We start from the raw sequence: 26,735 nt of genomic DNA on the forward strand, positions 1-26,735 counted from the left end.
GAAGCGGGTGGCGAATAATAGAATCCCGTCAGCAGCAGCGCCTGAAACAGCCTGAACGGCGAGTGGAGTGGCGTTTCGTCACTAGTGTCGCGGCCAAAGAGGACGGTGAAAACCGCACGCCTTATGTAGGTGTCCTAATCAGCTGACATTGTTGCGTGGTGCCGGGTCAAAAGGTTGGACGCCTCCAAAAACGGCTGCCGTGCGCACATGTACTGTGTACAACGGTTGCAGATGTCAAGAATCCATTCAGCGGCGGCAGCTTTGGGATCCGGTAGGCATCTCGGTGAAGCGGGTGGCTGATAATAGAATCCCGTCAGCAGCAGCGCCTGAAACAGCATGAACGGCAAGTGGAGTGACATTTCGTCAGCAGTGTCGCGGCCAAAGAGGACGGTGAAAGCCGCACGCCTTATGTAGGTGTCCTAATCAGCTGACATTGTTGCGTGGTGCCGGGTCAGAAGGTTGGACGCCTCCAAAAACGGCTGCGGTGCGCACAGGTACTCTGTACAACGGCTGCAGATGTCAGGAATCCATTCAGCGGCGGCAGCTTACGGATCCGGTAGGCATCTCGGAGAAGCGGGTGGCTGATAATAGATTCCCGTCAGCAGCAGCGCCTGAAACAGCCTGAATGGCGAGTGGAGTGGAATTTCGTCAGCAGTGTCGCGGCCAAAGAGGACGGTGAAAGCCGCACACCGTATGTAGGTGTCCTAATCAGCTGACATTGTTGCGTGGTGCCGGGTCAGAAGGTTGGACGCCTCCAAAAACGGCTGCGGTGCGCACAGGTACTCTGTACAACGGCTGCAGATGTCAAGAATTCATTCAGCGGCGGCAGCTTACGGATCCGGTAGGCATCTCGGTGAAGCGGGTGGCTGATAATAGAATCCCGTCAGCAGCAGCGCCTGAAACAGCCTGAACGGCGAGTGGAGTGGCGTTTCGTCAGCAGTGTCGCGGCCAAAGAGGACGGTGAAAACCGCACGCCTTATGTAGGTGTCCTAATCAGCTGACATTGTTGCGTGGTGCCGGGTCAGAAGGTTGGACGCCTCCAAAAACGGCTGCCGTGCGCACATGTACTGTGTACAACGGTTGCAGATGTCAAGAATCCATTCAGCGGCGGCAGCTTACGGATCCGGTAGGCATCTCGGTGAAGCGGGTGGCTGATAATAGAATCCCGTCAGCAGCAGCGCCTGAAACAGCATGAACGGCGAGTGGAGTGGCATTTCGCCAGCAGTGTCGCGGCCAAAGAGGACGGTAAAAGCCGCACGCCTTATGTAGGTGTCCTAATCAGCTGGCATTTTTGCGTGCTGCCGGGTCAGAAGGTTGGACGCCTCCAAAAACGGCTGCCGTGCGCACATGTACTCTGTACAACGGTTGCAGATGTCAAGAATCCATTCAGTGTCGGCAGCTTACGGATCCGGTAGGCATCTCGGTGAAGCGGGTGGCTGATAATAGAATCCCGTCAGCAGCAGCGCCTGAAACAGCATGAACGGCGAGTGGAGTGGCATTTCGTCAGCAGTGTCGTGGCCAAAGAGGACGGTGAAAGCCGCACGCCTTATGTAGGTGTCCTAATCAGCTGACATTGTTGCGTGGTGCCGGGTCAGAAGGTTGGACGCCTCCAACAACAGCTGCTGCGCGCACAGGTACTCTGTACAACGGCTGCAGATGTCAAGAATCCTTTCAGCGGCGGCAGCTTACGGATCCGGTAGGCATCTCGGTGAAGCGGGTGGCTGATAATAGAATCCCGTCAGCAGCAGCGCCTGAAACAGCATGAACGGCGAGTGGAGTGGCATTTCGTCAGCAGTGTCGCGGCCAAAGAGGACGGTAAAAGCCGCACGCCTTATGTAGGTGTCCTAATCAGCTGACATTATTGCGTGGTGCCGGGTCAGAATGTTGGACGCCTCCAAAAACGGCTGCCGTGCGCACATGTACTGTGTACAACGGTTGCAGATGTCAAGAATCCATTCAGCGGCGGCAGCTTTGGGATCCGGTAGGCATCTCGGTGAAGCGGGTAGCTGATAATAGAATCCCGTCAGCAGCAGCGCCTGAAACAGCATGAACGGCGAGTGGAGTGGCATTTCGTCAGCAGTGTCGTGGCCAAAGAGGACGGTGAAAGCCGCACGCCTTATGTAGGTGTCCTAATCAGCTGGCATTTTTGCGTGGTGCCGGGTCAGAAGGTTGGACGCCTCCAAAAACGGCTGCCGTGCGTACATGTACTCTGTACAACGGTTGCAGATGTCAAGAATCCATTTAGCGGCGGCAGCTTACGGATCCGGTAGGCATCTCGGTGAAGCGGGTGGCTGATAATAGAATCCCGTCAGCAGCAGCGCCTGAAACAGCATGAACAGCGAGTGGAGTGGCATTTCGTAAGCAGTGTCGCGGCCAAACAGGACAGTGAACGCCGCACGCCTTATGTAGGTGTCCTAATCAGCTGACATTGTTGCGTGGTGCCGGGTCAGAAGGTTGGACGCCTCCAAAAACGGCTGCCATGCGCACATGTACTCTGTACAACGGTTGCAGATGTCAAGAATCCATTCAGCGGCGGCAGCTTACGGATCCGGTAGGCATCTCGGTGAAGCGGGTGGCTGATATTAGAATCCCGTCAGCAGCAGCGCCTGAAACAGCCTGAATGGCGAGTGGGGTGGCGTTTCGTCAGCAGTGTCGCGGCCAAAGAGGACGGTAAAAGCCGCACGCCTTATGTAGGTGTCCTAATCAGCTGGCATTTTTGCGTGCTGCCGGGTCAGAAGGTTGGACGCCTCCAAAAACGGCTGCCGTGCGCACATGTACTCTGTACAACGGTTGCAGATGTCAAGAATCCATTCAGTGTCGGCAGCTTACGGATCCGGTAGGCATCTCGGTGAAGCGGGTGGCTGATAATAGAATCCCGTCAGCAGCAGCGCCTGAAACAGCATGAACGGCGAGTGGAGTGGCATTTCGTCAGCAGTGTCGTGGCCAAAGAGGACGGTGAAAGCCGCACGCCTTATGTAGGTGTCCTAATCAGCTGACATTGTTGCGTGGTGCCGGGTCAGAAGGTTGGACGCCTCCAACAACAGCTGCTGCGCGCACAGGTACTCTGTACAACGGCTGCAGATGTCAAGAATCCTTTCAGCGGCGGCAGCTTACGGATCCGGTAGGCATCTCGGTGAAGCGGGTGGCTGATAATAGAATCCCGTCAGCAGCAGCGCCTGAAACAGCATGAACGGCGAGTGGAGTGGCATTTCGTCAGCAGTGTCGCGGCCAAAGAGGACGGTAAAAGCCGCACGCCTTATGTAGGTGTCCTAATCAGCTGACATTATTGCGTGGTGCCGGGTCAGAATGTTGGACGCCTCCAAAAACGGCTGCCGTGCGCACATGTACTGTGTACAACGGTTGCAGATGTCAAGAATCCATTCAGCGGCGGCAGCTTTGGGATCCGGTAGGCATCTCGGTGAAGCGGGTAGCTGATAATAGAATCCCGTCAGCAGCAGCGCCTGAAACAGCATGAACGGCGAGTGGAGTGGCATTTCGTCAGCAGTGTCGTGGCCAAAGAGGACGGTGAAAGCCGCACGCCTTATGTAGGTGTCCTAATCAGCTGGCATTTTTGCGTGGTGCCGGGTCAGAAGGTTGGACGCCTCCAAAAACGGCTGCCGTGCGTACATGTACTCTGTACAACGGTTGCAGATGTCAAGAATCCATTTAGCGGCGGCAGCTTACGGATCCGGTAGGCATCTCGGTGAAGCGGGTGGCTGATAATAGAATCCCGTCAGCAGCAGCGCCTGAAACAGCATGAACAGCGAGTGGAGTGGCATTTCGTAAGCAGTGTCGCGGCCAAACAGGACAGTGAACGCCGCACGCCTTATGTAGGTGTCCTAATCAGCTGACATTGTTGCGTGGTGCCGGGTCAGAAGGTTGGACGCCTCCAAAAACGGCTGCCATGCGCACATGTACTCTGTACAACGGTTGCAGATGTCAAGAATCCATTCAGCGGCGGCAGCTTACGGATCCGGTAGGCATCTCGGTGAAGCGGGTGGCTGATATTAGAATCCCGTCAGCAGCAGCGCCTGAAACAGCCTGAATGGCGAGTGGGGTGGCGTTTCGTCAGCAGTGTCGCGGCCAAAGAGGACGGTAAAAGCCGCACGCCTTATGTAGGTGTCCTAATCAGCTGGCATTTTTGCGTGCTGCCGGGTCAGAAGGTTGGACGCCTCCAAAAACGGCTGCCGTGCGCACATGTACTCTGTACAACGGTTGCAGATGTCAAGAATCCATTCAGTGTCGGCAGCTTACGGATCCGGTAGGCATCTCGGTGAAGCGGGTGGCTGATAATAGAATCCCGTCAGCAGCAGCGCCTGAAACAGCATGAACGGCGAGTGGAGTGGCATTTCGTCAGCAGTGTCGTGGCCAAAGAGGACGGTGAAAGCCGCACGCCTTATGTAGGTGTCCTAATCAGCTGACATTGTTGCGTGGTGCCGGGTCAGAAGGTTGGACGCCTCCAACAACAGCTGCTGCGCGCACAGGTACTCTGTACAACGGCTGCAGATGTCAAGAATCCTTTCAGCGGCGGCAGCTTACGGATCCGGTAGGCATCTCGATGAAGCGGGTGGCTGATAATAGAATCCCGTCAGCAGCAGCGCCTGAAACAGCATGAACGGCGAGTGGAGTGGCATTTCGTCAGCAGTGTCGCGGCCAAAGAGGACGGTAAAAGCCGCACGCCTTATGTAGGTGTCCTAATCAGCTGACATTATTGCGTAGTGCCGGGTCAGAATGTTGGACGCCTCCAAAAACGGCTGCCGTGCGCACATGTACTGTGTACAACGGTTGCAGATGTCAAGAATCCATTCAGCGGCGGCAGCTTTGGGATCCGGTAGGCATCTCGGTGAAGCGGGTAGCTGATAATAGAATCCCGTCAGCAGCAGCGCCTGAAACAGCATGAACGGCGAGTGGAGTGGCATTTCGTCAGCAGTGTCGTGGCCAAAGAGGACGGTGAAAGCCGCACGCCTTATGTAGGTGTCCTAATCAGCTGACATTGTTGCGTGGTGCCGGGTCAGAAGGTTGGACGCCTCCATCAACAGCTGCTGCGCGCACAGGTACTCTGTACAACGGCTGCAGATGTCTAGAATCCATTCAGCGGCGGCAGCTTTGGGATCCGGTAGGCATCTCGGTGAAGCGGGTGGCTGATATTAGAATCCCGTCAGCAGCAGCGCCTGAAACAGCCTGAATGGCGAGTTGAGTGGCGTTTCGTCAGCAGTGTCGCGGCCAAAGAGGACGGTGAAAACCGCACGCCTTATGTAGGTGTCCTAATCAGCTGACATTGTTGCGTGGTGCCGGGGTAGAAGGTTGGACGCCTCCAAAAACGGCTGCGCTGCGCACAGGTACTCTGTACAACGGCTGCAGATGTCAAGAATCCATTCAGCGGCGGCAGCTTACGGATCCGGTAGGCATCTCGGTGAAGCGGGCGGCTGATATTAGAATCCCGTCAGCAGCAGCGCCTGAAACAGCCTGAATGGCGAGTGGGGTGGCGTTTCGTCAGCAGTGTCGCGGAAAAAGAGGACGGTGAAAGCCGCACGCCTTATGTAGGTGTCCTAATCAGCTGACATTGTTGCGTGGTGCCGGGTCAGAAGGTTGGACGCCTCCAAAAACGGCTGCCATGCGCACATGTACTCTGTACAACGGTTGCAGATGTCAAGAATCCATTCAGCGGCGGCAGCTTACGGATCCGGTAGGCATCTCGGTGAAGCGGGTGGCTGATATTAGAATCCCGTCAGCAGCAGCGCCTGAAACAGCATAAACGGCGAGTGGAGTGGCATTTCGTCAGCAGTGTCGCGGCCAAAGAGGACGGTAAAAGCCGCACGCCTTATGTAGGTGTCCTAATCAGCTGACATTATTGCGTGGTGCCGGGTCAGAATGTTGGACGCCTCCAAAAACGGCTGCCGTGCGCACATGTACTGTGTACAACGGTTGCAGATGTCAAGAATCCATTCAGCGGCGGCAGCTTTGGGATCCGGTAGGCATCTCGGTGAAGCGGGTAGCTGATAATAGAATCCCGTCAGCAGCAGCGCCTGAAACAGCATGAACGGCGAGTGGAGTGGCATTTCGTCAGCAGTGTCGTGGCCAAAGAGGACGGTGAAAGCCGCACGCCTTATGTAGGTGTCCTAATCAGCTGGCATTTTTGCGTGGTGCCGGGTCAGAAGGTTGGACGCCTCCAAAAACGGCTGCCGTGCGTACATGTACTCTGTACAACGGTTGCAGATGTCAAGAATCCATTTAGCGGCGGCAGCTTACGGATCCGGTAGGCATCTCGGTGAAGCGGGTGGCTGATAATAGAATCCCGTCAGCAGCAGCGCCTGAAACAGCATGAACAGCGAGTGGAGTGGCATTTCGTAAGCAGTGTCGCGGCCAAACAGGACAGTGAAAGCCGCACGCCTTATGTAGGTGTCCTAATCAGCTGACATTGTTGCGTGGTGCCGGGTCAGAAGGTTGGACGCCTCCAAAAACGGCTGCCATGCGCACATGTACTCTGTACAACGGTTGCAGATGTCAAGAATCCATTCAGCGGCGGCAGCTTACGGATCCGGTAGGCATCTCGGTGAAGCGGGTGGCTGATATTAGAATCCCGTCAGCAGCAGCGCCTGAAACATCCTGAATGGCGAGTGGAGTGGAATTTCGTCAGCAGTGTCCCGGCCAAAGAGGACGGTGAAAGCCGCACACCTTATGTAGGTGTCCTAATCAGCTGACATTGTTGCGTGGTGCCGGGTCAGAAGGTTGGACGTCTCCAAAAACGGCTGCGGTGCGCACAGGTACTCTGTACAACGGCTGCAGATGTCAAGAATCCATTCAGCGGCGGCAGCTTACGGATCCGGTAGGCATCTCGGTGAAGCGGGTGGCTGATAATAGAATCCCGTCAGCAGCAGCGCCTGAAACAGCCTGAACGGCGAGTGGAGTGGCGTTTCGTCAGCAGTGTCGCGGCCAAAGAGGACGGTGAAAACCGCACGCCTTATGTAGGTGTCCTAATCAGCTGACATTGTTGCGTGGTGCCGGGTCAGAAGGTTGGACGCCTCCAAAAACGGCTGCGGTGCGCACAGGTACTCTGTACAACGGTTGCAGATGTCAAGAATCCATTCAGCGGCGGCAGCTTACGGATCCGGTAGGCATCTCGGTGAAGCGGGTGGCTGATAATAGAATCCCGTCAGCAGCAGCGCCTGAAACAGCATAAACGGCGAGTGGAGTGGCATTTCGTCAGCAGTGTCGCGGCCAAAGAGGACGGTAAAAGCCGCACGCCTTATGTAGGTGTCCTAATCAGCTGGCATTTTTGCGTGCTGCCGGGTCAGAAGGTTGGACGCCTCCAAAAACGGCTGCCGTGCGCACATGTACTCTGTACAACGGTTGCAGATGTCAAGAATCCATTCAGTGTCGGCAGCTTACGGATCCGGTAGGCATCTCGGTGAAGCGGGTGGCTGATAATAGAATCCCGTCAGCAGCAGCGCCTGAAACAGCATGAACGGCGAGTGGAGTGGCATTTCGTCAGCAGTGTCGTGGCCAAAGAGGACGGTGAAAGCCGCACGCCTTATGTAGGTGTCCTAATCAGCTGACATTGTTGCGTGGTGCCGGGTCAGAAGGTTGGACGCCTCCAACAACAGCTGCTGCGCGCACAGGTACTCTGTACAACGGCTGCAGATGTCAAGAATCCTTTCAGCGGCGGCAGCTTAAGGATCCGGTAGGCATCTCGATGAAGCGGGTGGCTGATAATAGAATCCCGTCAGCAGCAGCGCCTGAAACAGCATGAACGGCGAGTGGAGTGGCATTTCGTCAGCAGTGTCGCGGCCAAAGAGGACGGTAAAAGCCGCACGCCTTATGTAGGTGTCCTAATCAGCTGACATTATTGCGTGGTGCCGGGTCAGAATGTTGGACGCCTCCAAAAACGGCTGCCGTGCGCACATGTACTGTGTACAACGGTTGCAGATGTCAAGAATCCATTCAGCGGCGGCAGCTTTGGGATCCGGTAGGCATCTCGGTGAAGCGGGTAGCTGATAATAGAATCCCGTCAGCAGCAGCGCCTGAAACAGCATGAACGGCGAGTGGAGTGGCATTTCGTCAGCAGTGTCGTGGCCAAAGAGGACGGTGAAAGCCGCACGCCTTATGTAGGTGTCCTAATCAGCTGACATTGTTGCGTGGTGCCGGGTCAGAAGGTTTGACGCCTCCAACAACAGCTGCTGCGCGCACAGGTACTCTGTACAACGGCTGCAGATGTCTAGAATCCATTCAGCGGCGGCAGCTTTGGGATCCGGTAGGCATCTCGGTGAAGCGGGTGGCTGATATTAGAATCCCGTCAGCAGCAGCGCCTGAAACAGCCTGAATGGCGAGTTGAGTGGCGTTTCGTCAGCAGTGTCGCGGCCAAAGAGGACGGTGAAAACCGCACGCCTTATGTAGGTGTCCTAATCAGCTGACATTGTTGCGTGGTGCCGGGGTAGAAGGTTGGACGCCTCCAAAAACGGCTGCGCTGCGCACAGGTACTCTGTACAACGGCTGCAGATGTCAAGAATCCATTCAGCGGCGGCAGCTTACGGATCCGGTAGGCATCTCGGTGAAGCGGGCGGCTGATATTAGAATCCCGTCAGCAGCAGCGCCTGAAACAGCCTGAATGGCGAGTGGGGTGGCGTTTCGTCAGCAGTGTCGCGGAAAAAGAGGACGGTGAAAGCCGCACGCCTTATGTAGGTGTCCTAATCAGCTGACATTGTTGCGTGGTGCCGGGTCAGAAGGTTGGACGCCTCCAAAAACGGCTGCCATGCGCACATGTACTCTGTACAACGGTTGCAGATGTCAAGAATCCATTCAGCGGCGGCAGCTTACGGATCCGGTAGGCATCTCGGTGAAGCGGGTGGCTGATATTAGAATCCCGTCAGCAGCAGCACCTGAAACAGCCTGAATGGCGAGTGGGGTGGCGTTTCGTCAGCAGTGTCGCGGAAAAAGAGGACGGTGAAAGCCGCACGCCTTATGTAGGTGTCCTAATCAGCTGACATTGTTGCGTGGTGCCGGGTCAGAAGGTTGGACGCCTCCAAAAACGGCTGCGGTGCGCACAGGTACGCTGTACAACGGCTGCAGATGTCAAGAATCCATTCAGCGGCGGCAGCTTACGGATCCGGTAGGCATCTCGGTGAAGCGGGTGGCTGATAATAGATTCCCGTCAGCAGCAGCGCCTGAAACAGCCTGAATGGCGAGTGGAGTGGAATTTCGTCAGCAGTGTCCCGGCCAAAGAGGACGGTGAAAGCCGCACACCTTATGTAGGTGTCCTAATCAGCTGACATTGTTGCGTGGTGCCGGGTCAGAAGGTTGGACGTCTCCAAAAACGGCTGCGGTGCGCACAGGTACTCTGTACAACGGCTGCAGATGTCAAGAATCCATTCAGCGGCGGCAGCTTACGGATCCGGTAGGCATCTCGGCGAAGCGGGTGGCTGATAATAGAATCCCGTCAGCAGCAGCGCCTGAAACAGCCTGAACGGCGAGTGGAGTGGTGTTTCGTCAGCAGTGTCGCGGCCAAAGAGGACGGTGAAAACCGCACGCCTTATGTAGGTGTCCTAATCAGCTGACATTGTTCCGTGGTGCCGGGTCAGAAGGTTGGACGCCTCCAAAAACGGCTGCGGTGCGCACAGGTACTTTGTACAACGGTTGCAGATGTCAAGAATCCATTCAGCGGCGGCAGCTTACGGATCCGGTAGGCATCTCGGTGAAGCGGGTGGCTGATAATAGAATCCCGTCAGCAGCAGCGCCTGAAACAGCATGAACGGCGAGTGGAGTGGCGTTTCGTCAGCAGTGTCGCGGCCAAAGAGGACGGTGAAAACCGAACGCCTATGTAGGTGTCCTAATCAGCTGACATTGTTGCGTGGTGCCGGGTCAGAAGGTTGGACGCCTCCAAAAACGGCTGCCGTGCGCACATGTACTCTGTACAACGGTTGCAGATGTAAATAATCCATTCAGCGGCGGCAGCTTACGGATCCGGTAGGCATCTCGGTGAGGCGGGTGGCTGATAATAGAATCCCGTCAGCAGCAGCGCCTGAAACAGCATGAACGGCGAGTGGAGTGGCATTTCGTCAGCAGTGTCGCGGCCAAAGAGGACGGTGAAAGCCGCACGCCTTATGTAGGTGTCCTAATCAGCTGACACTGTTGCGTGGTGCCGGGTCAGAAGGTTGGACGCCTCCAAAAACGGCTGCGGTGCGCACAGGTACTGTGTACAACGGCTGCAGATGTCAAGAATCCATTCAGCGGCGGCAGCTTTGGGATCCGATAGGCATCTCGGTGAAGCGGGTGGCTGATAATAGAATCCCGTCAGCAGCAGCGCCTGAAACAGCCTGAATGGCGAGTGGAGTGGCTTTTCGTCAGCAGTGTCGCGGCCAAAGAGGACGGTGAAAACCGCACGCCTATGTTCGTGTCCTAATCAGCTGACATTGTTGCGTGGTGCCGGGTCAGAAGGTTGGACGCCTCCTAAAACGGCTGCCGTGCGCACATGTACTGTGTACAACGGTTGCAGATGTCAAGAATCCATTCAGCGGCGGCAGCTTTGGGATCCGGTAGGCATCTCGGTGAAGCGGGTGGCTGATAATAGAATCCCGTCAGCAGCAGCGCCTGAAACAGCATGAACGGCGAGTGGAGTTGCGTTTCGTCAACAGTGTCGCGGCCAAAGAGGACGGTAAAAGCCGCACTCCTTATGTAGGTGTCCTAATCAGCTGGCATTTTTGCGTGGTGCCGGGTCAGAAGGTTGGACGCCTCCAAAAACGGCTGCCGTGCGTACATGTACTCTGTACAGCGGTTGCAGATGTCAAGAATCCATTTAGCGGCGGCAGCTTACGGATCCGGTAGGCATCTCGGTGAAGCGGGTGGCTGATAATAGAATCCCGCCAGCAGCAGCGCCTGAAACAGCATGAACGGCGAGTAGAGTGGCATTTTGTCAGCAGTGTCGCGGCCAAAGAGGACGGTGAAAGCCGCACGCCTTATGTAGGTGTCCTAATCAGCTGGAATTTTTGCGTGCTGCCGGGTCAGAAGGTTTGACGCCTCCAAAAACAGCTGCCGTGCGCACATGTACTCTGTACAACGGTTGCAGATGTCAAGAATCCATTCAGTGTCGGCAGCTTACGGATCCCGTAGGCATCTCGGTGAAGCGGGTGGCTGATAATAGAATCCCGTCAGCAGCAGCGCCTGAAACAGCATGAACGGCGAGTGGAGTGGCATTTCGTCAGCAGTGTCGCGGCCAAAGAGGACGGTGAAAGCCGCACGCCTTATGTAGGTGTCCTAATCAGCTGACATTGTTGCGTGGTGCCGGGTCAGAAGGTTGGACGCCTCCAAAAACGGCTGCCGTGCGCACAGGTACTCTGTACAACGGCTACAGATGTCAAGAATCCATTCAGCAGCGGCAGCTTACGGATCCGGTAGGCATCTCGGTGAAGCGGGTGGTCTGATAATAGAACCGCGTCAGCAGCAGCGCCTGAAACAGCCTGAACGGCGAGTGGAGTGGCATTTCGTCAACAGTGTCGCGGCCAAAGAGGACGGTAAAAGCCGCACGCCTTATGAAGGTGTCCTAATCAGCTGGCATTTTTGCGTGCTGCCGGGTCAGAAGGTTGGACGCCTCCAAAAACGGCTGCGGTGCGCACATGTACTCTGTACAACGGTTGCAGATGTCAAGAATCCATTCAGTGTCGGCAGCTTACGGATCCGGTAGGCATCTCGGTGAAGCGGGTGGCTGATAATAGAATCCCGTCAGCAGCAGCGCCTGAAACAGCATGAACGGCGAGTGGAGTGGCATTTCGTCAGCAGTGTCGCGGCCAAAGAGAACGGTGAAAGCCGCACGCCTTATGTAGGTGTCCTAATCAGCTGACATTGTTGCGTGGTGCCGGGTCAGAAGGTTGGACGCCTCCAAAAACGGCTGCCGTGCGCACATGTACTGTGTACAACGGTTGCAGATGTCAAGAATCCATTCAGCGGCGGCAGCTTTGGGATCCGATAGGCATCTCGGTGAAGCGGGTGGCTGATATTAGAATCCCGTCAGCAGCAGCGCCTGAAACAGCAGGAACGGCGAGTGGAGTGGCGTTTCGTCAACAGTGTCGCGGCCAAAGAGGACGGTAAAAGCCCCACGCCTTATGTAGGTGTCCTAATCAGCTGGCATTTTTGCGTGGTGCCGGGTCAGAAGGTTGGACGCCTCCAAAAACGGCTGCCGTGCGTACATGTACTCTGTACAACGGTTGCAGATGTCAAGAATCCATTTAGCGACGGCAGCTTACGGATCCGGTAGGCATCTCGGTGAAGCGGGTGGCTGATAATAGAATCCCGTCAGCAGCAGCGCCTGAAACAGCATGAACGGCGAGTGGAGTGGCATTTCGTCAGCAGTGTCGCGGCCAAAGAGGACGGTGAAAGCCGCACGCCTTATGTAGGTGTCCTAATCAGCTGGAATTTTTGCGTGCTGCCGGGTCAGAAGGTTTGACGCCTCCAAAAACAGCTGCCGTGCGCACATGTACTCTGTACAACGGTTGCAGATGTCAAGAATCCATTCAGTGTCGGCAGCTTACGGATCCCGTAGGCATCTCGGTGAAGCGGGTGGCTGATAATAGAATCCCGTCAGCAGCAGCGCCTGAAACAGCATGAACGGCGAGTGGAGTGGCATTTCGTCAGCAGTGTCGCGGCCAAAGAGGACGGTGAAAGCCGCACGCCTTATGTAGGTGTCCTAATCAGCTGACATTGTTGCGTGGTGCCGGGTCAAAAGGTTGGACGCCTCCAAAAATGGCTGCCGTGCGCACAGGTACTCTGTACAACGGCTGCAGATGTCAAGAATCCATTCAGCGGCGGCAGCTTACGGATCCGGTAGGCATCTCGGTGAAGCGGGTGGCTGATAATAGAACCGCGTCAGCAGCAGCGCCTGAAACAGCCTGAATGGCGAGTGGAGTGGCGTTTCGTCAGCAGTGTCGTGGCCAAAGAGGACGGTGAAAGCCGCACGCCTTATGTAGGTGTCCTAATCAGCTGACATTGTTGCGTGGTGCCGGGTCAGAAGGTTGGACGCCTCCAACAACAGCTGCTGCGCGCACAGGTACTCTGTACAACGGCTGCAGATGTCTAGAATCCATTCAGCGGCGGCAGCTTTGGGATCCGGTAGGCATCTCGGTGAAGCGGGTGGCTGATATTAGAATCCCGTCAGCAGCAGCGCCTGAAACAGCCTGAATGGCGAGTTGAGTGGCGTTTCGTCAGCAGTGTCGCGGCCAAAGAGGACGGTGAAAACCGCACGCCTTATGTAGGTGTCCTAATCAGCTGACATTGTTGCGTGGTGCCGGGGTAGAAGGTTGGACGCCTCCAAAAACGGCTGCGCTGCGCACAGGTACTCTGTACAACGGCTGCAGATGTCAAGAATCCATTCAGCGGCGGCAGCTTACGGATCCGGTAGGCATCTCGGTGAAGCGGGTGGCTGATATTAGAATCCCGTCAGCAGCAGCGCCTGAAACAGCCTGAATGGCGAGTGGGGTGGCGTTTCGTCAGCAGTGTCGCGGAAAAAGAGGACGGTGAAAGCCGCACGCCTTATGTAGGTGTCCTAATCAGCTGACATTGTTGCGTGGTGCCGGGTCAGAAGGTTGGACGCCTCCAAAAACGGCTGCCATGCGCACATGTACTCTGTACAACGGTTGCAGATGTCAAGAATCCATTCAGCGGCGGCAGCTTACGGATCCGGTAGGCATCTCGGTGAAGCGGGTGGCTGATATTAGAATCCCGTCAGCAGCAGCGCCTGAAACAGCCTGAATGGCGAGTGGGGTGGCGTTTCGTCAGCAGTGTCGCGGAAAAAGAGGACGGTGAAAGCCGCACGCCTTATGTAGGTGTCCTAATCAGCTGACATTGTTGCGTGGTGCCGGGTCAGAAGGTTGGACGCCTCCAAAAACGGCTGCGGTGCGCACAGGTACGCTGTACAACGGCTGCAGATGTCAAGAATCCATTCAGCGGCGGCAGCTTACGGATCCGGTAGGCATCTCGGTGAAGCGGGTGGCTGATAATAGATTCCCGTCAGCAGCAGCGCCTGAAACAGCCTGAATGGCGAGTGGAGTGGAATTTCGTCAGCAGTGTCCCGGCCAAAGAGGACGGTGAAAGCCGCACACCTTATGTAGGTGTCCTAATCAGCTGACATTGTTGCGTGGTGCCGGGTCAGAAGGTTGGACGTCTCCAAAAACGGCTGCGGTGCGCACAGGTACTCTGTACAACGGCTGCAGATGTCAAGAATCCATTCAGCGGCGGCAGCTTACGGATCCGGTAGGCATCTCGGTGAAGCGGGTGGCTGATAATAGAATCCCGTCAGCAGCAGCGCCTGAAACAGCCTGAACGGCGAGTGGAGTGGCGTTTCGTCAGCAGTGTCGCGGCCAAAGAGGACGGTGAAAACCGCACGCCTTATGTAGGTGTCCTAATCAGCTGACATTGTTGCGTGGTGCCGGGTCAGAAGGTTGGACGCCTCCAAAAACGGCTGCGGTGCGCACAGGTATTCTGTACAACGGTTGCAGATGTCAAGAATCCATTCAGCGGCGGCAGCTTACGGATCCGGTAGGCATCTCGGTGAAGCGGGTGGCTGATAATAGAATCCCGTCAGCAGCAGCGCCTGAAACAGCATAAACGGCGAGTGGAGTGGCATTTCGTCAGCAGTGTCGCGGCCAAAGAGGACGGTAAAAGCCGCACGCCTTATGTAGGTGTCCTAATCAGCTGGCATTTTTGCGTGCTGCCGGGTCAGAAGGTTGGACGCCTCCAAAAACGGCTGCCGTGCGCACATGTACTCTGTACAACGGTTGCAGATGTCAAGAATCCATTCAGTGTCGGCAGCTTACGGATCCGGTAGGCATCTCGGTGAAGCGGGTGGCTGATAATAGAATCCCGTCAGCAGCAGCGCCTGAAACAGCATGAACGGCGAGTGGAGTGGCATTTCGTCAGCAGTGTCGTGGCCAAAGAGGACGGTGAAAGCCGCACGCCTTATGTAGGTGTCCTAATCAGCTGACATTGTTGCGTGGTGCCGGGTCAGAAGGTTGGACGCCTCCAACAACAGCTGCTGCGCGCACAGGTACTCTGTACAACGGCTGCAGATGTCAAGAATCCTTTCAGCGGCGGCAGCTTACGGATCCGGTAGGCATCTCGATGAAGCGGGTGGCTGATAATAGAATCCCGTCAGCAGCAGCGCCTGAAACAGCATGAACGGCGAGTGGAGTGGCATTTCGTCAGCAGTGTCGCGGCCAAAGAGGACGGTAAAAGCCGCACGCCTTATGTAGGTGTCCTAATCAGCTGACATTATTGCGTGGTGCCGGGTCAGAATGTTGGACGCCTCCAAAAACGGCTGCCGTGCGCACATGTACTGTGTACAACGGTTGCAGATGTCAAGAATCCATTCAGCGGCGGCAGCTTTGGGATCCGGTAGGCATCTCGGTGAAGCGGGTAGCTGATAATAGAATCCCGTCAGCAGCAGCGCCTGAAACAGCATGAACGGCGAGTGGAGTGGCATTTCGTCAGCAGTGTCGTGGCCAAAGAGGACGGTGAAAGCCGCACGCCTTATGTAGGTGTCCTAATCAGCTGACATTGTTGCGTGGTGCCGGGTCAGAAGGTTGGACGCCTCCAACAACAGCTGCTGCGCGCACAGGTACTCTGTACAACGGCTGCAGATGTCTAGAATCCATTCAGCGGCGGCAGCTTTGGGATCCGGTAGGCATCTCGGTGAAGCGGGTGGCTGATATTAGAATCCCGTCAGCAGCAGCGCCTGAAACAGCCTGAATGGCGAGTTGAGTGGCGTTTCGTCAGCAGTGTCGCGGCCAAAGAGGACGGTGAAAACCGCACGCCTTATGTAGGTGTCCTAATCAGCTGACATTGTTGCGTGGTGCCGGGGTAGAAGGTTGGACGCCTCCAAAAACGGCTGCGCTGCGCACAGGTATACTCTGTACAACGGCTGCAGATGTCAAGAATCCATTCAGCGGCGGCAGCTTACGGATCCGGTAGGCATCTCGGTGAAGCGGGCGGCTGATATTAGAATCCCGTCAGCAGCAGCGCCTGAAACAGCCTGAATGGCGAGTGGGGTGGCGTTTCGTCAGCAGTGTCGCGGAAAAAGAGGACGGTGAAAGCCGCACGCCTTATGTAGGTGTCCTAATCAGCTGACATTGTTGCGTGGAGCCGGGTCAGAAGGTTGGACGCCTCCAAAAACGGCTGCCATGCGCACATGTACTCTGTACAACGGTTGCAGATGTCAAGAATCCATTCAGCGGCGGCAGCTTACGGATCCGGTAGGCATCTCGGTGAAGCGGGTGGCTGATATTAGAATCCCGTCAGCAGCAGCGCCTGAAACAGCCTGAATGGCGAGTGGGGTGGCGTTTCGTCAGCAGTGTCGCGGAAAAAGAGGACGGTGAAAGCCGCACGCCTTATGTAGGTGTCCTAATCAGCTGACATTGTTGCGTGGTGCCGGGTCAGAAGGTTGGACGCCTCCAAAAACGGCTGCGGTGCGCACAGGTACGCTGTACAACGGCTGCAGATGTCAAGAATCCATTCAGCGGCGGCAGCTTACGGATCCGGTAGGCATCTCGGTGAAGCGGGTGGCTGATAATAGATTCCCGTCAGCAGCAGCGCCTGAAACAGCCTGAATGGCGAGTGGAGTGGAATTTCGTCAGCAGTGTCCCGGCCAAAGAGGACGGTGAAAGCCGCACACCTTATGTAGGTGTCCTAATCAGCTGACATTGTTGCGTGGTGCCGGGTCAGAAGGTTGGACGTCTCCAAAAACGGCTGCGGTGCGCACAGGTACTCTGTACAACGGCTGCAGATGTCAAGAATCCATTCAGCGGCGGCAGCTTACGGATCCGGTAGGCATCTCGGTGAAGCGGGTGGCTGATAATAGAATCCCGTCAGCAGCAGCGCCTGAAACAGCCTGAACGGCGAGTGGAGTGGTGTTTCGTCAGCAGTGTCGCGGCCAAAGAGGACGGTGAAAACCGCACGCCTTATGTAGGTGTCCTAATCAGCTGACATTGTTGCGTGGTGCCGGGTCAGAAGGTTGGACGCCTCCAAAAACGGCTGCGGTGCGCACAGGTACTCTGTACAACGGTTGCAGATGTCAAGAATCCATTCAGCGGCGGCAGCTTACGGATCCGGTACGCATCTCGGTGAAGCGGGTGGCTGATAATAGAATCCCGTCAGCAGCAGCGCCTGAAACAGCATGAACGGCGAGTGGAGTGGCGTTTCGTCAGCAGTGTCGCGGCCAAAGAGGACGGTGAAAACCGAACGCCTATGTAGGTGTCCTAATCAGCTGACATTGTTGCGTGGTGCCGGGTCAGAAGGTTGGACGCCTCCAAAAACGGCTGCCGTGCGCACATGTACTCTGTACAACGGTTGCAGATGTAAAGAATCCATTCAGCGGCGGCAGCTTACGGATCCGGTAGGCATCTCGGTGAGGCGGGTGGCTGATAATAGAATCCCGTCAGCAGCAGCGCCTGAAACAGCATGAACGGCGAGTGGAGTGGCATTTCGTCAGCAGTGTCGCGGCCAAAGAGGACGGTGAAAGCCGCACGCCTTATGTAGGTGTCCTAATCAGCTGACACTGTTGCGTGGTGCCGGGTCAGAAGGTTGGACGCCTCCAAAAACGGCTGCGGTGCGCACAGGTACTGTGTACAACGGCTGCAGATGTCAAGAATCCATTCAGCGGCGGCAGCTTTGGGATCCGATAGGCATCTCGGTGAAGCGGGTGGCTGATAATAGAATCCCGTCAGCAGCAGCGCCTGAAACAGCCTGAATGGCGAGTGGAGTGGCTTTTCGTCAGCAGTGTCGCGGCCAAAGAGGACGGTGAAAACCGCACGCCTATGTTCGTGTCCTAATCAGCTGACATTGTTGCGTGGTGCCGGGTCAGAAGGTTGGACGCCTCCTAAAACGGCTGCCGTGCGCACATGTACTGTGTACAACGGTTGCAGATGTCAAGAATCCATTCAGCGGCGGCAGCTTACGGATCCGGTAGGCATCTCGGTGAAGCGGGTGGCTGATAATAGAATCCCGTCAGCAGCAGCGCCTGAAACAGCATGAACGGCGAGTGGAGTGGCATTTTGTCAGCAGTGTCGCGTCCAAAGAGGACGGTGAAAGCCGCACGCCTTATGTAGGTGTCCTAATCAGCTGGAATTTTTGCGTGCTGCCGGGTCAGAAGGTTTGACGCCTCCAAAAACAGCTGCCGTGCGCACATGTACTCTGTACAACGGTTGCAGATGTCAAGAATCCATTCAGTGTCGGCAGCTTACGGATCCCGTAGGCATCTCGGAGAAGCGGGTGGCTGATAATAGAATCCCGTCAGCAGCAGCGCCTGAAACAGCATGAACGGCGAGTGGAGTGGCATTTCGTCAGCAGTGTCGCGGCCAAAGAGGACGGTGAAAGCCGCACGCCTTATGTAGGTGTCCTAATCAGCTGACATTGTTGCGTGGTGCCGGGTCAGAAGGTTGGACGCCTCCAAAAACGGCTGCCGTGCGCACAGGTACTCTGTACAACGGCTACAGATGTCAAGAATCCATTCAGCGGCGGCAGCTTACGGATCCGGTAGGCATCTCGGTGAAGCGGGTGGCTGATAATAGAACCGCGTCAGCAGCAGCGCCTGAAACAGCCTGAACGGCGAGTGGAGTGGCATTTCGTCAACAGTGTCGCGGCCAAAGAGGACGGTAAAAGCCGCACGCCTTATGAAGGTGTCCTAATCAGCTGGCATTTTTGCGTGCTGCCGGGTCAGAAGGTTGGACGCCTCCAAAAACGGCTGCGGTGCGCACATGTACTCTGTACAACGGTTGCAGATGTCAAGAATCCATTCAGTGTCGGCAGCTTACGGATCCGGTAGGCATCTCGGTGAAGCGGGTGGCTGATAATAGAATCCCGTCAGCAGCAGCGCCTGAAACAGCATGAACGGCGAGTGGAGTGGCATTTCGTCAGCAGTGTCGCGGCCAAAGAGAACGGTGAAAGCCGCACGCCTTATGTAGGTGTCCTAATCAGCTGACATTGTTGCGTGGTGCCGGGTCAGAAGGTTGGACGCCTCCAAAAACGGCTGCCGTGCGCACATGTACTGTGTACAACGGTTGCAGATGTCAAGAATCCATTCAGCGGCGGCAGCTTTGGGATCCGATAGGCATCTCGGTGAAGCGGGTGGCTGATATTAGAATCCCGTCAGCAGCAGCGCCTGAAACAGCAGGAACGGCGAGTGGAGTGGCGTTTCGTCAACAGTGTCGCGGCCAAAGAGGACGGTAAAAGCCCCACGCCTTATGTAGGTGTCCTAATCAGCTGGCATTTTTGCGTGGTGCCGGGTCAGAAGGTTGGACGCCTCCAAAAACGGCTGCCGTGCGTACATGTACTCTGTACAACGGTTGCAGATGTCAAGAATCCATTTAGCGGCGGCAGCTTACGGATCCGGTAGGCATCTCGGTGAAGCGGGTGGCTGATAATAGAATCCCGTCAGCAGCAGCGCCTGAAACAGCATGAACGGCGAGTGGAGTGGCATTTCGTCAGCAGTGTCGCGGCCAAAGAGGACGGTGAAAGCCGCACGCCTTATGTAGGTGTCCTAATCAGCTGGAATTTTTGCGTGCTGCCGGGTCAGAAGGTTTGACGCCTCCAAAAACAGCTGCCGTGCGCACATGTACTCTGTACAACGGTTGCAGATGTCAAGAATCCATTCAGTGTCGGCAGCTTACGGATCCCGTAGGCATCTCGGTGAAGCGGGTGGCTGATAATAGAATCCCGTCAGCAGCAGCGCCTGAAACAGCATGAACGGCGAGTGGAGTGGCATTTCGTCAGCAGTGTCGCGGCCAAAGAGGACGGTGAAAGCCGCACGCCTTATGTAGGTGTCCTAATCAGCTGACATTGTTGCGTGGTGCCGGGTCAAAAGGTTGGACGCCTCCAAAAACGGCTGCCGTGCGCACAGGTACTCTGTACAACGGCTGCAGATGTCAAGAATCCATTCAGCGGCGGCAGCTTACGGATCCGGTAGGCATCTCGGTGAAGCGGGTGGCTGATAATAGAACCGCGTCAGCAGCAGCGCCTGAAACAGCCTGAATGGCGAGTGGAGTGGCGTTTCGTCAGCAGTGTCGTGGCCAAAGAGGACGGTGAAAGCCGCACGCCTTATGTAGGTGTCCTAATCAGCTGACATTGTTGCGTGGTGCCGGGTCAGAAGGTTGGACGCCTCCAACAACAGCTGCTGCGCGCACAGGTACTCTGTACAACGGCTGCAGATGTCTAGAATCCATTCAGCGGCGGCAGCTTTGGGATCCGGTAGGCATCTCGGTGAAGCGGGTGGCTGATATTAGAATCCCGTCAGCAGCAGCGCCTGAAACAGCCTGAATGGCGAGTTGAGTGGCGTTTCGTCAGCAGTGTCGCGGCCAAAGAGGACGGTGAAAACCGCACGCCTTATGTAGGTGTCCTAATCAGCTGACATTGTTGCGTGGTGCCGGGGTAGAAGGTTGGACGCCTCCAAAAACGGCTGCGCTGCGCACAGGTACTCTGTACAACGGCTGCAGATGTCAAGAATCCATTCAGCGGCGGCAGCTTACGGATCCGGTAGGCATCTCGGTGAAGCGGGTGGCTGATATTAGAATCCCGTCAGCAGCAGCGCCTGAAACAGCCTGAATGGCGAGTGGGGTGGCGTTTCGTCAGCAGTGTCGCGGAAAAAGAGGACGGTGAAAGCCGCACGCCTTATGTAGGTGTCCTAATCAGCTGACATTGTTGCGTGGTGCCGGGTCAGAAGGTTGGACGCCTCCAAAAACGGCTGCCATGCGCACATGTACTCTGTACAACGGTTGCAGATGTCAAGAATCCATTCAGCGGCGGCAGCTTACGGATCCGGTAGGCATCTCGGTGAAGCGGGTGGCTGATAGAATCCCGTCAGCAGCAGCGCCTGAAACAGCCTGAATGGCGAGTGGGGTGGCGTTTCGTCAGCAGTGTCGCGGAAAAAGAGGACGGTGAAAGCCGCACGCCTTATGTAGGTGTCCTAATCAGCTGACATTGTTGCGTGGTGCCGGGTCAGAAGGTTGGACGCCTCCAAAAACGGCTGCGGTGCGCACAGGTACGCTGTACAACGGCTGCAGATGTCAAGAATCCATTCAGCGGCGGCAGCTTACGGATCCGGTAGGCATCTCGGTGAAGCGGGTGGCTGATAATAGATTCCCGTCAGCAGCAGCGCCTGAAACAGCCTGAATGGCGAGTGGAGTGGAATTTCGTCAGCAGTGTCCCGGCCAAAGAGGACGGTGAAAGCCGCACACCTTATGTAGGTGTCCTAATCAGCTGACATTGTTGCGTGGTGCCGGGTCAGAAGGTTGGACGTCTCCAAAAACGGCTGCGGTGCGCACAGGTACTCTGTACAACGGCTGCAGATGTCAAGAATCCATTCAGCGGCGGCAGCTTACGGATCCGGTAGGCATCTCGGTGAAGCGGGTGGCTGATAATAGAATCCCGTCAGCAGCAGCGCCTGAAACAGCCTGAACGGCGAGTGGAGTGGTGTTTCGTCAGCAGTGTCGCGGCCAAAGAGGACGGTGAAAACCGCACGCCTTATGTAGGTGTCCTAATCAGCTGACATTGTTGCGTGGTGCCGGGTCAGAAGGTTGGACGCCTCCAAAAACGGCTGCGGTGCGCACAGGTACTCTGTACAACGGTTGCAGATGTCAAGAATCCATTCAGCGGCGGCAGCTTACGGATCCGGTAGGCATCTCGGTGAAGCGGGTGGCTGATAATAGAATCCCGTCAGCAGCAGCGCCTGAAACAGCATGAACGGCGAGTGGAGTGGCGTTTCGTCAGCAGTGTCGCGGCCAAAGAGGACGGTGAAAACCGAACGCCTATGTAGGTGTCCTAATCAGCTGACATTGTTGCGTGGTGCCGGGTCAGAAGGTTGGACGCCTCCAAAAACGGCTGCCGTGCGCACATGTACTCTGTACAACGGATGCAGATGTAAAGAATCCATTCAGCGGCGGCAGCTTACGGATCCGGTAGGCATCTCGGTGAGGCGGGTGGCTGATAATAGAATCCCGTCAGCAGCAGCGCCTGAAACAGCATGAACGGCGAGTGGAATGGCATTTCGTCAGCAGTGTCGCGGCCAAAGAGGACGGTGAAAGCCGCACGCCTTATGTAGGTGTCCTAATCAGCTGACACTGTTGCGTGGTGCCGGGTCAGAAGGTTGGACGCCTCCAAAAACGGCTGCGGTGCGCACAGGTACTGTTTACAACGGCTGCAGATGTCAAGAATCCATTCAGCGGCGGCAGCTTTGGGATCCGATAGGCATCTCGGTGAAGCGGGTGGCTGATAATAGAATCCCGTCAGCAGCAGCGCCTGAAACAGCCTGAATGGCGAGTGGAGTGGCTTTTCGTCAGCAGTGTCGCGGCCAAAGAGGACGGTGAAAACCGCACGCCTATGTTCGTGTCCTAATCAGCTGACATTGTTGCGTGGTGCCGGGTCAGAAGGTTGGACGCCTCCTAAAACGGCTGCCGTGCGCACATGTACTGTGTACAACGGTTGCAGATGTCAAGAATCCATTCAGCGGCGGCAGCTTTGGGATCCGGTAGGCATCTCGGTGAAGCGGGTGGCTGATAATAGAATCCCGTCAGCAGCAGCGCCTGAAACAGCATGAACGGCGAGTGGAGTGGCGTTTCGTCAACAGTGTCGCGGCCAAAGAGGACGGTAAAAGCCGCACGCCTTATGTAGGTGTCCTAATCAGCTGGCATTTTTGCGTGGTGCCGGGTCAGAAGGTTGGACGCCTCCAAAAACGGCTGCCGTGCGTACATGTACTCTGTACAACGGTTGCAGATGTCAAGAATCCATTTAGCGGCGGCAGCTTACGGATCCGGTAGGCATCTCGGTGAAGCGGGTGGCTGATAATAGAATCCCGTCAGCAGCAGCGCCTGAAACAGCATGAACGGCGAGTGGAGTGGCATTTTGTCAGCAGTGTCGCGGCCAAAGAGGACGGTGAAAGCCGCACGCCTTATGTAGGTGTCCTAATCAGCTGGAATTTTTGCGTGCTGCCGGGTCAGAAGGTTTGACGCCTCCAAAAACAGCTGCCGTGCGCACATGTACTCTGTACAACGGTTGCAGATGTCAAGAATCCATTCAGTGTCGGCAGGTTACGGATCCCGTAGGCATCTCGGTGAAGCGGGTGGCTGATAATAGAATCCCGTCAGCAGCAGCGCCTGAAACAGCATGAACGGCGAGTGGAGTGGCATTTCGTCAGCAGTGTCGCGGCCAAAGAGGACGGTGAAAGCCGCACGCCTTATGTAGGTGTCCTTATCAGCTGACATTGTTGCGTGGTGCCGGGTCAGAAGGTTGGACGCCTCCAAAAACGGCTGCCGTGCGCACAGGTACTCTGTACAACGGCTACAGATGTCAAGAATCCATTCAGCGGCGGCAGCTTACGGATCCGGTAGGCATCTCGGTGAAGCGGGTGGCTGATAATAGAACCGCGTCAGCAGCAGCGCCTGAAACAGCCTGAACGGCGAGTGGAGTGGCATTTCGTCAACAGTGTCGCGGCCAAAGAGGACGGTAAAAGCCGCACGCCTTATGAAGGTGTCCTAATCAGCTGGCATTTTTGCGTGCTGCCGGGTCAGAAGGTTGGACGCCTCCAAAAACGGCTGCGGTGCGCACATGTACTCTGTACAACGGTTGCAGATGTCAAGAATCCATTCAGTGTCGGCAGCTTACGGATCCGGTAGGCATCTCGGTGAAGCGGGTGGCTGATAATAGAATCCCGTCAGCAGCAGCGCCTGAAACAGCATGAACGGCGAGTGGAGTGGCATTTCGTCAGCAGTGTCGCGGCCAAAGAGAACGGTGAAAGCCGCACGCCTTATGTAGGTGTCCTAATCAGCTGACATTGTTGCGTGGTGCCGGGTCAGAAGGTTGGACACCTCCAAAAACGGCTGCCGTGCGCACATGTACTGTGTAAAACGGTTGCAGATGTCAAGAATCCATTCAGCGGCGGCAGCTTTGGGATCCGATAGGCATCTCGGTGAAGCGGGTGGCTGATATTAGAATCCCGTCAGCTGCAGCGCCTGAAACAGCAGGAACGGCGAGTGGAGTGGCGTTTCGTCAACAGTGTCGCGGCCAAAGAGGACGGTAAAAGCCCCACGCCTTATGTAGGTGTCCTAATCAGCTGGCATTTTTGCGTGGTGCCGGGTCAGAAGGTTGGACGCCTCCAAAAACGGCTGCCGTGCGTACATGTACTCTGTACAACGGTTGCAGATGTCAAGAATCCATTTAGCGGCGGCAGCTTACGGATCCGGTAGGCATCTCGGTGAAGCGGGTGGCTGATAATAGAATCCCGTCAGCAGCAGCGCCTGAAACAGCATGAACGGCGAGTGGAGTGCCATTTCGTCAGCAGTGTCGCGGCCAAAGAGGACGGTGAAAGCCGCACGCCTTATGTAGGTGTCCTAATCAGCTGGAATTTTTGCGTGCTGCCGGGTCAGAAGGTTTGACGCCTCCAAAAACAGCTGCCGTGCGCACATGTACTCTGTACAACGGTTGCAGATGTCAAGAATCCATTCAGTGTCGGCAGCTTACGGATCCCGTAGGCATCTCGGTGAAGCGGGTGGCTGATAATAGAATCCCGTCAGCAGCAGCGCCTGAAACAGCATGAACGGCGAGTGGAGTGGCATTTCGTCAGCAGTGTCGCGGCCAAAGAGGACGGTGAAAGCCGCACGCCTTATGTAGGTGTCCTAATCAGCTGACATTGTTGCGTGGTGCCGGGTCAAAAGGTTGGACGCCTCCAAAAACGGCTGCCGTGCGCACAGGTACTCTGTACAACGGCTGCAGATGTCAAGAATCCATTCAGCGGCGGCAGCTTACGGATCCGGTAGGCATCTCGGTGAAGCGGGTGGCTGATAATAGAACCGCGTCAGCAGCAGCGCCTGAAACAGCCTGAGTGGCGAGTGGAGTGGCGTTTCGTCAGCAGTGTCGCGCCCAAAGAGGACGGTGAAAACCGCACGCCTATGTAGGTGTCCTAATCAGCTGACATTGTTGCGTGGTGCCGGGTCAGAAGGTTGGACGAATCCAAAAACGTCTGCCGTGCGCACAGGTACTCTGTACAACGGCTGCAGATGTCAAGAATCCATTCAGCGGCGGCAGCTTACGGATCCGGTAGGCATCTCGGTGAAGCGGGTGGCTGATAATAGAATCCCGTCAGCAGCAGCGCCTGAAACAGCCTGAACGGCGAGTGGAGTGGAGTTTCGTCAGCAGTGTCGCGGCCAAAGAGGACGGTGAAAAGCGCACGCCTATGTAGGTGTCCTAATCAGCTGACATTGTTGCGTGGTGCCGGGTCAGATGGTTGGACGCCTCCAAAAACGGCTGCCGTGCGCACATGTACTCTGTACAACGGTTGCAGATGTCAAGAATCCATTCAGCGGCGGCAGCTTACGGATCCGGTAGGCATCTCGGTGAAGCGGGTGGCGAATAATAGAATCCCGTCAGCAGCAGCGCCTGAAACAGCCTGAACGGCGAGTGGAGTGGCGTTTCGTCACTAGTGTCGCGGCCAAAGAGGACGGTGAAAACCGCACGCCTTATGTAGGTGTCCTAATCAGCTGACATTGTTGCGTGGTGCCGGGTCAAAAGGTTGGACGCCTCCAAAAACGGCTGCCGTGCGCACAGGTACTCTGTACAACGGCTGCAGATGTCAAGAATCCATTCAGCGGCGGCAGCTTACGGATCCGGTAGGCATCTCGGTGAAGCGGGTGGCTGATAATAGAACCGCGTCAGCAGCAGCGCCTGAAACAGCCTCAGTGGCGAGTGGAGTGGCGTTTCGTCAGCAGTGTCGCGCCCAAAGAGGACGGTGAAAACCGCACGCCTATGTAGGTGTCCTAATCAGCTGACATTGTTGCGTGGTGCCGGGTCAGAAGGTTGGACGAATCCAAAAACGTCTGCCGTGCGCACAGGTACTCTGTACAACGGCTGCAGATGTCAAGAATCCATTCAGCGGCGGCAGCTTTGGGATCCGGTAGGCATCTCGGTGAAGCGGGTGGCTGATAATAGAATCCCGTCAGCAGCAGCGCCTGAAACAGCATGAACGGCGAGTGGAGTGACATTTCGTCAGCAGTGTCGCGGCCAAAGAGGACGGTGAAAGCCGCACGCCTTATGTAGGTGTCCTAATCAGCTGACATTGTTGCGTGGTGCCGGGTCAGAAGGTTGGACGCCTCCAAAAACGGCTGCGGTGCGCACAGGTACTCTGTACAACGGCTGCAGATGTCAAGAATCCATTCAGCGGCGGCAGCTTACGGATCCGGTAGGCATCTCGGAGAAGCGGGTGGCTGATAATAGATTCCCGTCAGCAGCAGCGCCTGAAACAGCCTGAATGGCGAGTGGAGTGGAATTTCGTCAGCAGTGTCGCGGCCAAAGAGGACGGTGAAAGCCGCACACCTTATGTAGGTGTCCTAATCAGCTGACATTGTTGCGTGGTGCCGGGTCAGAAGGTTGGACGCCTCCAAAAACGGCTGCGGTGCGCACAGGTACTCTGTACAACGGCTGCAGATGTCAAGAATTCATTCAGCGGCGGCAGCTTACGGATCCGGTAGGCATCTCGGTGAAGCGGGTGGCTGATAATAGAACCGCGTCAGCAGCAGCGCCTGAAACAGCCTCAGTGGCGAGTGGAGTGGCGTTTCGTCAGCAGTGTCGCGCCCAAAGAGGACGGTGAAAACCGCACGCCTATGTAGGTGTCCTAATCAGCTGACATTGTTGCGTGGTGCCGGGTCAGAAGGTTGGACGAATCCAAAAACGTCTGCCGTGCGCACATGTACTCTGTACAACGGTTGCAGATGTCAAGA

Source organism: Amblyomma americanum, chromosome 5 (genome assembly GCF_052857255.1).
Source record: "Amblyomma americanum isolate KBUSLIRL-KWMA chromosome 5, ASM5285725v1, whole genome shotgun sequence".
Lineage (NCBI taxonomy): Eukaryota > Metazoa > Arthropoda > Arachnida > Ixodida > Ixodidae > Amblyomma > Amblyomma americanum.